The sequence below is a fragment of the Erinaceus europaeus genome, chromosome 9, assembly GCF_950295315.1.
Source record: "Erinaceus europaeus chromosome 9, mEriEur2.1, whole genome shotgun sequence".
NCBI classification, from domain to species: Eukaryota; Metazoa; Chordata; class Mammalia; order Eulipotyphla; family Erinaceidae; genus Erinaceus; species Erinaceus europaeus.
Genome location: NC_080170.1, coordinates 67,718,670 through 67,730,574, shown reverse-complemented (window position 1 = coordinate 67,730,574; position 11,905 = coordinate 67,718,670). Strand labels below are relative to the sequence as shown.

General features: G+C 43.0%; 1 pseudogene; it reads left to right on the top strand.

Annotated features, from left to right (window-relative positions):
- The window catches only part of LOC103128081 (uncharacterized), a 39,502-nt pseudogene that overhangs the window by 2,442 nt on the left and 25,155 nt on the right, over positions 1-11,905 (top strand).

Below are 11,905 nucleotides of genomic sequence, written 5' to 3'. Positions count from 1 at the left end.
TTAATTCAATCCTTTTCTCAGAATTTCTTGATCCAAATGGATGGGAATCAACATAATAAATATGTCTATAGAGGTGGTTTACTACCAATGTTATATACTATAAGGGGGAACAAAGCTTCTACTTTTCTGAACTTTGAACAACTTGCACCAATCATCTTAAACCTAACTATTTAGAGTTCCACCACTGAGGAGCCAGACACGACCCGAACTGCCCCTGCGGCTACAGACAGACTATGACCCCCATAGTCAACGACTGCCACCTCTCCAGATTCAAAGGAGGTCTCGAAACTACATCAGGCTCAACCTGACGCTGTTAACTGGTTACAGAAGAAGGGCAAATGCTAGAAGAAGAAAAGAAGAAGAAGAAGGAGGAGGAGGAGGAGGAGGAGGAGGAGGAGGACTTAAAGTCTCTGATGTAATTGAGTCACATGTCAGCTGTAGTCTTCTGTCCCATCCTGGTTTCATTATTCCTTGTGGTCTTTACTACATAGTAAATTCTCTACTTGTTGCATTTCCATTTCAGATTCCATTTATTGGGTGAAGAGAGTTGAACCCAATTGTGCTCCTAGAAAGACAATTACAATGTTTTATTTGTTTATTTGTTATTTAGTTATTTATTGAATCACTAAGGCTTCACCCCTCTGGGTTGGATTTTTTCAGATAGAAAGTGAGAGACAAAGATAGAGAGACAGGGAGAAAGATAAAAGAGCACCGAAGCTTTCTTGCATGGGACAAGGGGCAGGCTTGTACATTTGTTGTGCACATGACAACTAAGTGCACTATCCAAGTGAGCTGTATTGCCAATACCTAAATTTCTAGAATGGGACCCTGGAGTTGAACTACCAGCTCACTGACTAATGTGAAAATGGCACTGCTGTTGACAACTACAGTGTTAACAGTCCCAGGCAAACTCCAATGGTACAAACTTCACAGATTTCATACAAGAGTCTTAGCAGAAGTGCTTTTAGTTTTATGTACAATATATCATACTGTTGGGACATGAATGTAATTAGCATATAGCTGATGTCAGCCTGAGAAGACATATACTAGATAAATAACCATTAAACTATAAGTAAAAGTAGGTTGTGAGACAATCAATGATATAAGTGAAAATGTTCTGTAAACTCCCAGAGATGGATAAATCTTAGGGGAAGAGCACCAGAGGGTTCTGAGCTCCAATTCCATAAGGATTTGGAGAGATAAGAGGAAGAAAGGAAGGAAGTAAAAAAGGAAGGAAGGACAGAAGGGAAAAAGGAAGGAAGAATTTTATATGTGAAAGCTTATAAGTGAGTAAACTATTACCTTGAAATTAATAATAAAAAATTTATCTACAAAGTTAAAAAATTCTGTGAATTTGCAAAGATGTATTTTATTTATGGCATCATTAGTGACTTCTTAGAGGAGGATTTGTATCTGAATAGTTTCAAAGGACAGAGCATGTTTATCTGGGAATACTAGAGTTCTAGAGAGAACAGCTTTTTAAAAATATATTTATTAATGAGAGAGAGAACCAGACATCACTCTGGTACATGTGCTGCCAGGGATTGAACTCAGGACCTCATGCTTAAGAGACCAATATTTAACCCACTGCACCACCTCTGGACCACAAGAGAACAGCTTTTATAAAACATGTTTCTCTTTGACCTATCAAATAAGAAAATAATAAAATGGTAATTGAAAGCAGTAGATTCATATTACAAGTATTGATGTCCAGTGATAACCCTGCAGACAAAAAAAGGATCACATTTCTAGCATTCAATGTTTTCTAAGTTTTCACCAAAAGTATGTGTCTTATATTTTTAATCCATTATATATTGAGAAAGGCAGAGCAAGACAATTTTCTATAACTAAGTGTAGATAGGAAAATTAATTTTTTTATCTTTTCATCATAATTTTATAAAATAAATTTCTTGTGAGTCCATGTCAATCTTGATATAATCATAGACTTAAGACCCTTACCTGTTTTAAATGGAGTCTGTCTTGGAGAAGGAGCTTAAAGTCATTGTCACTCTTTGTGACTTGGTTTACACAAGAGTATGCTGATTTAACTTGTAAACTGGATCATTCAAATATATATAAGTATAAGACAGATTCTGTCACCTTATCAAATGAAAAATTAGAATCTGTTTCATTCTTAGAAATGGTCTAAGCTTTTTAAAGAAAAATATGATGCTTCACTTATTGAAATGCCAGAAAAGTTATGATGTATTTTTCTATGCTTTTCTATGCACAAATGTGTCACAACTTTTCTGTCCACTCAATAGCTATACCCAATTTGGGTATATACTGCCGGAATCCCGAAATCTATAGCAAAGAACTATCCATTGTTGGGATGTAACAAGACAACTAATTAATTTTCCACCATGGTTCTTCTTTGTCCCTTCTTCTATAATTTTTCTCATACTAGCCTGCAAATCCTGCTTCAACTTAGAATTCCCAGGATTTGATGCAGTTTTTTGAGGATAGTCAACCTGGGTGTGGTCTTCATGCAACCATCTTGACTCCATCCTAGCATTATTTTAATAAAGAAAGAGAAAGAGGAAGGCAGGAGGCAAGGAAGGAGAGAAGGAAAGAAAGAGGGAAGGAAGGAAGGAAGGAAGGAAAGCAAAGAAGGAGCAGCAGTGTAGCACCACTGTACCACTAAAGATGCTTCCCCTCTGTAGGTAGTTCCCATGTGGTGGCAAGGAGCTCAAACACAGGTCCTCACACTTGGTAATGTGTGCATTCTACAATAAGTTAAGCAGCCTCCTGGAATCCATTGCCCAAGTTTTTCTAACCCTTCATAACTCATAAGCCAAAGGAATTTGTCAGAATTGCAGGAAAGCAATATACTTCTGTATGTAACCAGAAGGGTTCTCCTACCCTCTTGAGTGCTATATGTATTTAATTGAAATATATCCATTAACACAGGAAACGATTCACTTCTTATTTTTACCATATGTATCATTTTATTTGGGGGATATAATGTTTTACAGTATGACTACTGATTCATGAATACAATTTCTTATCTCCCTATGATAGGCGTCTGCAGAACATTCTCTCCACCGTAGATCCTTTTGTTTCTATTTTTTTCACCGCCACATAAGTGGATACCTTGCTTACTTATCACATCAAATAGTAAACCTCACATTTCTATCATGTTCCATTTTCTCTCTTTTTAAATTCATGGAAGGATGTTAATATATGAATATAGTACAGCTGTTGACATCTTAATTATTTTTTAGCCACCATGTTTCAGATGCTACCATGATGCCAATCTGACTTCCCTGGGTAGATGACCCCACTAATGTGTCCTGGAGCCTCACCTCTCCAGATCCCTACCCCACTAGGGAAAGAAAGAGACAGGCTGGGAGTTCGGATCAATCTGACAATGTCCATGTTCAGTGGGGAAGCAATTACAGAAGCCAGACCTTCCACCTTCTGCACCCTATAATCACCCTGGGTCCATACTCACAGAGGGATAAAGAATAGGAAAGCTATCAAGGGAGGGGATGGGATATGGAGTTCTGGTGGTGGGAATTGTGTGAAATAGTACTCCCCTTATCCTATGGTCTTGTCGAAGGAAAGAAAGTGAAGAAAAAATTGTCACGGGGGGGGGGGGCAAGTGATGACATACCTGGTTAAGCACATACACTACACAAGGATGGTCCCCACCTGCTGGTGGGAAGCTTCAAAAGTGGTGAAGTAGAGCTGCAGGTGTCTCTCTGTCTCCCTCTCTATCACTCCCCCATCTCAATTTATCTCTGTCTCTATCCAATAACAAATAAACTAAACATAAAATAAAATTTTAAAAATTTCACTAGGATCAGTGGATTTATCTTGCAGGTATCACATGGAACCCCAGCAATAATACTTGTGGGCAATAAAAAAAGGAAGAAATCACAGTCCAATTGGTCCATCCATTTAATAGTATCTGTCCATCAGTACTGTCTACTAAAGGCCAATGATCACACCCTTTCAGTAGCTTGGGTCTCCTTAGATGCCAGTCCCTCATGTTGCTTGATCTCTTATTACCCTGACATTACAGAACAGATTGATCAGTGACTTTATAGAAAGTCCCTGAAATAGACTGAATATTTGTGCCCTCCTCAAATTTGCATGTGAAATCCTAACCCTAGTATCATGGCATATGGAGATATTTGGGGGTGATTAGGTTGAGATGGGGGCATGCGGGTTGTACCCTGGGGTAGGATTCTTGTCCTTATTAATTAACAAAGGAAGAATATAATAATCCTGTAAACCATTATTATGAAAAACCACCAGGCCCTGTGCTGGACTTGGTAGGCAGCTCTCACACCACAGCTGCTCTCTGGTCCTTTAAGAAGCTGCAGACTCTGCTCTTCAGCGTCCATGCCTCTGGTGGAGGGGCGCTGGCCTGGGGGAGCATTTCTGGGACCAGGCAGCAGATTCCTGCCCTCAAGGCAGGAATGCGAGCAATTACTAAAAGTAGTATGATGAGTCGGGCGACCCAGATGTGGCCGACCATCTCATTGCCTCCCTGGATGCAGTGCACCAAGCCCGCTGGCAACAACTCACAGAAAGTCTGAACTTCACCCACTCAAGTAGGAAGGCCTGGAAGCTTCTTCATAGTCTGGGTGCTGGTAGCCAACCCTCTCCCATCTCCCACCCTCCCGTATCTCCAAACTCAGTGGCCAGTCACCTAACTCAAGTTGGACGTGCTAAGATCACCCAGTCTGGAAAAGAGAAATTTCCCATGAGTGGTCATCCCACTTCCGTCTATCTTGTCCATCTCTAAAACCCTCTCCCTTTACACTGTCTGAACTGGAAGACGCTTAAACCAGGAACAGCTGCTGGCTATGATAACATCACCCCAGAACTCATTCTTTTTTTTTTTTTTTTTTTCACAACCTAACCAACGCAATGATTGCCACCCCAACATGCTTCACTTCAAACTGTGTCCAGAGACTTCACGTGTGGAATGACAACCCTTCAGCTTCATTACTGGAGTACTATGTACTCTTAACCAGGTGCACCAACTGCCCAGCTCCCTCATTATTAGTATTTCCTGGGGTAACTGAGAAGACCATTTTTCTAAATGAATGTTCTTTGTGAGTCTTTTTTTTTTTCTTTCTTTTTTTTTTATTTATTTTTTATTAAAGAAAGGATTAATTAACAAAACCATAGGGTAGGAGGGGTACAACTCCACACAATTCCCACCGCCCAATCTCCATATCCCACCCCCTCCCCCGATAGTTTTCCCATTCTCTATCCCTCTGGGAGCATGGACCCAGGGTCATTGAGGGTTGCAGAAGGTAGAAGGTCTGGCTTCTGTAATTGCTTCCTCGCTGAACATGGGCGTTGACTGGTCGGTCCATACTCCCAGTCTGCCTCTCTCTTTCCCTAGTAGGATGGGTCTCTGGGGAAGCTGAGCTCCAGGACACATTGGTGGTGTCTTCAATCCAGGGAAGTCTGGCCGGCATCCTGATGACACCTGGAACCTAGTGACTGAAAAGAGAGTTAACTTACAAAGCCAAACAGATTGTTGAGCAATCATGGACCCAAAGCTTGGAAAAGTGGAGAGGAAGTATTAGGGAGGTACTCACTGCAAACTCTAGTATACTTCTGCTTTCTTACTTTGGTGCCATACTCCAAACTCAGTCAATTTCTGCTTTGCGTTTCTACTTCTTTTTTTTTTTTTTTACATGCATAACATTCCCCAGATTCCCATTTAGCAATACAACCCCCACTATTTCATTCATCATTTTTCATGGACCTGTATTCTCCCCACCCACCCACCCACCCCAGAGTCTTTTACTTTGGTGTAATACTCCAATTCCATTTCAGGTTCGACTTGTGTTTTCTTTTCTAATCTTGTTTTTCAACTTCGGCCTGAGAGTGAGATCATCCCATATTCATCCTTCTGTTTCTGACTTATTTCACTCAACATGATTTTTTCAAGGTCCATCCAAGATCGGCTGAAAACGGTGAAGTCACCATTTTTTACAGCTGAGTAGTATTCCATTGTGTATATATACCACAACTTGCTCAGCCACTCATCTGTTGTTGGACACCTGGGTTGCTTCCAGGTTTTGGCTATTACAAATTGTGCTGCCAAGAACATATGTGTACACAGATCTTTTTGGATGGATGTGTTGGGTTCCTTAGGATATATCCCCAGGAGGGGAATTGCAGGGTCATAGGGTAGGTCCATTTCTAGCCTTCTGAGAGTTCTCCAGACTGTTCTCCAAAGAGGTTGGACCAATTGACATTCCCACCAGCAGTGCAGGAGGGTTCCTTTGACCCCACACCCTCTCCAGCATTTGCTGCTGTTACCTTTTCTGATGTGTGACATTCTCACAGGAGTGAAGTGATATCTCATTGTTGTCTTGATTTGCATTTCTCTGACAATCAGAGACTTGGAGCATTTTTTCATGTGTTTCTCAGCCTTTTGGATCTCTTCTGTGGTGAATATTCTGTCCAATTCCTCCCCCCATTTTTGGATGGGGTTATTTCCAGAACTCATTCTTAACTTGGGCCCCGCGGCAAAGAAGTGGCTCACTACATTCCTGTCCCACATCTTGGAATCCGAATATATGCCCAAAATTTGGCATCGTGCGAAGATAATAGCAGTTTTGAAACCAAAGAAAGACCCAACACTGGCCACCAGCTATAGCTATAGACCAATTTCTCTCCTCTCCGTGTGTTACAAACTCCTTGAGAGGCTGCTTCTGTCATGAATTTCTCCTCTTACAGAGAAATTCCTATCGCCTGCCCAAGCTGGTTTCCGCCCAGGAAGATCTACCTGTGAACAAGTCCTGGCCCTCTCAACTTACATTGAAAATGGGTTCCAGAAGAACTTAAAGACGGGTGCTGTCTTAGTTGATCTCACAGCAGCCTATGACATGGTCTGGCATCGTGGTCTCCTAGTCAAGATCTCAAGATGCCTGCCTCCATGGGTGGCCAACACTATATCGTTTCTTCTCCAAAACAGAAGATTCCGGGTGCATCTGGGTGATAAGTCTAGCAGATGGAGACTTGTCTCAAGTGGCCTCCCCCAGGGCTCTGTTCTGGCTCCTACACTATTTAATATTTACATCAATGACCTCCCAGAAACTTTTTCAAGGAAGTTCATCTACGCCGATGACATCTGCTGTGCAACTCAGGCATCCAAGTTCGACATCCTCGAGGAAACACTCACGAAAGACATGTCTCTGATATCTGATTACTGTAAAAAATGGCGACTAATCCCCAGCACTGCAAAAATGGTATCATCTGTTTTCCATCTACACCATGCCTCGGCCTCGCGTGAGCTTAACATGCAACTTGACGATACGAGAATCCGGCATGAAGCCCAGCCAGTCTATCTTGGCGTTACTCTCGATCGCACTCTGTCATTTCATGAACATCTCATAAAAACTGCAGCAAAGGTGGGCGCGAGGAACAACATCATTGCAAGACTGGCCAGCTCCTCATAGGGCACGAGCGCTTCCACACTACGATCATCATCTTTGGCATTATGCTATTCCACTGCAGAATACTGTGCCCCAGTATGGTTCCGTAGCCCCCATGTCCACTTGGTCGATTCCAAATTGTATTCCTCCATAAGGATAATTTCTGGTACCATCCATTCCACCCCGGGTCCATGGCTGCCAGTTCTTAGCAACATTGCCCCGCCAGATATTCCTCGGGATGCGGCATCATCTAAGTTCATTTCCCACGTCTACGCTCGACCGGACTTGCCAATATACGCGGATATCTTCGCCCACCCTGTCCAACGCTTGACGTCTCGTCATCCAATCTGGTCCCCTATGCCTACACTTAACTTCTCTGTTCCAGACTCTTGGAAACAGAGTTGGCAGCCAGCTGAGGTAAAGAACAAACACCTCATCACAGACCCCTGAAAGTGTCAACCCGGCTTTGACCTAGCACGTTATGATTGGGCCCTCCTCAATCACTATTGAGCAGGCCATGGCCGGTGAGCTGCTATGTTCCACCGCTGGGGAGCCAGAGACAACCCGAACTGCCCCTGCGTCTACAGACAGACTATGACCCACATAGTCAAGGACTGCCACCTCTCCAGATTCAAAGGAGGTCTCGAAACTTTACATCAGGCTCAACCTGATGCTGTTAACTGGCTACAGAAGAAGGGCAAACGCTAGTAGTAGTAAGGGCAGGAATACTCAGGAAAGCAGCTCTGGAAGAGGAGAGGTGGCTGTGAGGGTGGGGGCAGCCTACCTGGGACCTGTTGGGAGAGTCTTGCAGGGCTGTCTGGGCCATGGCAACAGCAGCATGAGAGATAACAGACAGGTGGCTGGAGCAGTAACTGCAAAGGCCTTAGGCACCTTCAAAGGACTTCAAGGTGGAGCATCTGGCTGGAAGGCCTGAAGAGGAGAGAACCCTCCACAGAGGTGCCTTCATTTGCTAGCATGTAGGCAGGTGAATGCAGAGCATGAGCGCATGCACGTGAGTGCACCCTCGGGCACGTGGCATTCGTTTGCAATATAGGCATATGCATGCGTAAATGCAGAGGTCACTCATGGCCCTAGGCTCCCACTGAGGAGTGTCCTTAGGCATACTACTTACTTTTTGCCCCTAGATGCATTATCACTGTAATCTTCTTCATCACCCATGTTGCAGAGGCTTCAGAAGCCCAGGAGTTGGACTCCAGAGCAAGGTTAATCTTGGAGTTCCTATCTGCCAACAAGGTCAACCCAGGAGCCTCTGTCAGTGCCACCACTGCTCTAGCCACAGAATACATTCAAAAACCAGGGGCCAGTGAAATAGCTCACTCGGATATTACACTGCTTTGCAACATGCACAACCCAGGTTCTAACCCACCACCACCCCCTCTGAAGAAAGCTGTTGTGCTATTCTCTCCCCTCCCCTCTCTACCTCTATGTAAAAAAAAAAAAAAAGCAAACATTGTTCACAGACTCTGAACCTGGAAGCCAGGTATAACAGTTGCTCTCTTGGAAATTTCTGAGGGGGGTGGGGGAAGGCAGTGGCACACCTGGTTAAGTGCACACACTACTCTGTGCTAGGGCCCAGGTTCAAGCTTGGGTCTGCAGGAGGAAAATTTCATTTGTGGTGAAGTAAGGCTGGAAGTATATCTCTATCTCCCCCTCCCCTCTCAACTTCCCTCTGTCTCTATCCAATAATAAATTAATTATTAAATTTAAAAAAAAAAGAAAAAGAACCTTCTTGGGTGTGAATCCTGGTTCTTTCAGAAGATGTCACATAAGTATTGAATAGTTCACAGATTTCCAAGACTTCAGGGAGTGGAAGTTAATATAACCCAGCTCTGTGCGTTGCTAAGAGAATTGAGGAAGATAAATGAGAGCTTAACCTTTGCACAGTGTCTGCCCCAAATGCAATCATTTGGTTAACTAGCGGAATACATGAACATTGAACTTGCAATCTCAGTCATGTATGTTAAAGACATGAGTTCTCACTGCTGTCAGGCTCTCCAGTGAACCAGCAGAGAATACCAATCCAGAGAAGTCAAGTTACCAGATCAAGATCACACTGCAATGGAGGAGAGCCACATGGTAACTCCCTTTTCAGTGCCCATCTGACTGATTATTACATTTCATCAATATGCCAGCCACATATTTTGACCATTAGCCCACTGGCCGACACCAGCATATATTTGAACACATTTTTTAAAAGGGGGGGAGAGTGAGGAAGGGGGTAATCCCTATAGAAGTCAGCTCAGTCAGATATAGAGGGATATAGAGGTCACACAGGCTCCTAGGCTAATTATGGGCCCCAGATCACATCAAATCGATGGGGTTTACAGTAATATTTATACCCCTTTCCCATATCAGGGAGCTACTCTCTTCCCTAATCCAGCTTCCTGGTCCTTTTCCCAGCCATGATATCATCTCCCTAGACAATAATTAGGATCCACCTGCATATCAGATTTCAGGCTCAGGCAAAAACAAACAAAAAAAAAAAAAACACTAGTATAGCTACAGGTCCTTTGAAATATAATTAAAATGGTGCCGGAAGATGGCGGACTGAGAAGCTGCTAGTGGCTTGAGCTCTGACCACATCTTCTGGAAACGGTAGGATTTTCTGCCTTTAGCAGGCCAGTCAATAAGGGGTCCTAGTGGTGACACCAAGGAGGTGACTATAACTTAATTTGGGTCAAGAATTAGAGTAAAGGTGGTGCGAACTAGCGGGCGGGCTGCTCCAGACTTCCCAGGCTGCGGCGGGCAAGGCGGGTGCACCGGGCATTGTCCTCGGCCCGGGAAGGCGGCTCCTCCACTGGTTGCAGAGCGCTGCTGGGTAGCCAGCAGAGGACCGGGAGGGAGAACTGTAGCTTGGGGGCTTCCTCTTGGGAGTCTCCGGGGACCACCGCGACCCTGAGGGCGGATCCGAGGACATCCTTGAGTACAGCTCTCATTGGATCAAAAGGACTTGGAGCTAGTTTTCATCTTTGAGAAATCCTTTAAAAAAGCTTTGGGGGCGGGGTTTCCCGGAAGATGGCAGACTGAGAAGCTGCTAGTGGCTGAGCTCTGACCACATCTCCTGGAAACGGTAGGATTTTCTGCCTTTAGCAGGGAAGCTAATAAGGGGTCCTAGCGGCGACACCAAGGAGGTGACTATAACTTAACTTGGGTTAAGAATTAGAGTAGGGAAAAAGGGGGAAAAAAAAGGAAAAAAAATTTTTTTCTTCCTTTTAATTTTCAAGCATACCTCCTTCCTGGCCCCCCCCCCATAACCAGTCCTTTTCTTTACCAAATTCCTGTCCCACCAGGAGTATCATTAATTCTAAGTCTATACCCTTCTGAAACCTCTGGCCTTTTTTCTTTGTAAGTAGCCAACCCCCCACCTCACCCTGCATAGCTAATTAAATAATTAAAAATAAATACATTAAAAAAAACCTTTCCTTTCACTGCCCTTTTATGACTGTTCTTTTTCTTATCTTTTTCTTTTTTCTCTCTCTCTCTTTCTTTTTTTTCTTTTTCTCATTCTTGTCATCCCTTCTTCCTTAATCCTACAGCTTCCAAAGTCACAGCCCCTAGCCCCCACACCAACAAACAGTGTGCTTTTTTGAATTCACTGATACACATTTGGGAATTTCCTTTCACTGCTCTTTAATTACAGCTCTTTTTCTTATCTTTTCCCTTTTCTCTCTCTTGTCTCTCCCTCTCTCTTTTTTTTAATCTTGTCATACACTTCTTCCTTCTTCTTTGCCTGTCTGAATTTGTGAATTATTTTGGGGAAGAAATCTGACTCAGAGTGGACTCTCTATGTGTGTATCTCTGCTCTAGTTCCCTTTCCCCTCTTGTTACCCCTAGAATATACAGTGGATAGTAGATTTGCATAACTGTCTATTCTTACTATCCTTTCTTTCTTTTCTCTTTCTTCACTGGGATTTGGTTACTATTTTTTCATGGATTGGAGAAATTGTTTAGCTAACTGGTAACGATTAAACTACTTCAATACTTGCTTCAGTTGCTACTGTAATTCCTGAGGTTGGTGAGTGCAATTATTATAAAGGTATTTAGTACAAGGTTACTTGTACTCAAGACACAACAACTGAGGAACAACAGAGCATAAAAAAAAGAAACACATAAATCAAAAAAATGGGTAGATCAAAAACAAATAAAACTGCTACTCCAATGAATGAAGACAAGAGCCCAGAAGAAACTACAAATCAGCCAGAAGTAAACATAGATAAGAAAAGTATGCAAGCAATAATAAACTTATTAATCACAGAAATGAAAACAACATTGGAGGAAAGGAATGGCAGTATTAGGGAAACAACAGTTGAGACCCCCAAGGAAAATACTGATTATCTTGAGGCAATCAGAGAACTGAAAGCTGAAATAGCTGTAATGAAGAAAGAAGCTGAGGCAAGGGAAAGCAGACTAACAGAAGCAGAAACAGAATTAGTCAGACAGAGGATGAGTTAGAGAAAATAAGGAAAGAGGTG